Raw genomic sequence first — 1,092 nt, forward strand, 5'->3', positions numbered from 1 at the left:
GCCGCTCTCCCCTCCCGCTCCCCCGTCTGTCCCTCTCGGCCTTTTGGGGCGCTGGTGAATGGCGGGGGTTGGGGAGCAGGGGCGGCGGCGAGGACGGGCGTCGACGCGCGGGAGGGGGGAGGCGAGGGAGGGGTGGCCCACGGTGCAGAGGGATGGCGGGTAGATTGATGGTGGATGAGGCCGATGGGGGGGAGAGCGAGGGAGGAAGGATGGAAGGAAACGCTCGCTCGCTCGCTCGCTATAGCTCCCTCTGCTGCTTCTGTCGCTTGCCGCCGGGGCCCACCGCCGGACGGAGGTGGGGATGGGAAGGGATGGAAAGGAAGGCAGACTCCTTGGACGACACATCTCCATCCAGCGGATGCAACCACACTAATTTTAATAAATTTAATTAACTAATTAAAGCTTTTGTGCGGTTATTCTGACTTTTCAGCAAGGAAACTAGTAGCGGTAATTTTGGCACGTTGACAGACTTTTGGTACGCATTTGGAATGCCTGAGCTCTGGGACGAGTTCATTTCTCTTTCTTTCATGAAATTCGCTCTGGGACGAGTTCTAAGGTTGCGACCGACGACCTAAAAAGAGACATGCCACATTCCCCGCTATTAGGGTTAGGTTGTTACCACTACGCATGTTTTGGAATATATAAAATAAATAAATGATGCTAAGATATACTTCTTCCTCCGTCCAGCAAAGAAATATAAGATCATTTAGATCACTGTTTTAGTGATTTAAAACGATTTTATATTTCTTTATAGGGGGAGTACATCCGTTTGGGCGTCAAGTATTTTGGATGGACGGAGTATGTCTTACCATTCTAGATCCAAATTCAATCCATGCATAGATGATGATGATGATGATGATGATGATGATGATGATGATAATAATAATAATAATAATAATAATAATAATAATAATAAACAAATCCAAAATTCACGTTGTATCTCTCTCCGTGTCTCTTTGTCTAGATTGCATTTAGATTTGGATTTTGAGAGATTATTCACATAGAAAATCATGATCTTCAAAAACATTTAGAGGTCCTACATTGCTTACGGACAGTCGGCTAGGCCAAGCTGGGCGGAAAGAAAGACATTGG

Source organism: Triticum dicoccoides, chromosome 4A (genome assembly GCF_002162155.2).
Source record: "Triticum dicoccoides isolate Atlit2015 ecotype Zavitan chromosome 4A, WEW_v2.0, whole genome shotgun sequence".
NCBI lineage: Eukaryota > Viridiplantae > Streptophyta > Magnoliopsida > Poales > Poaceae > Triticum > Triticum dicoccoides.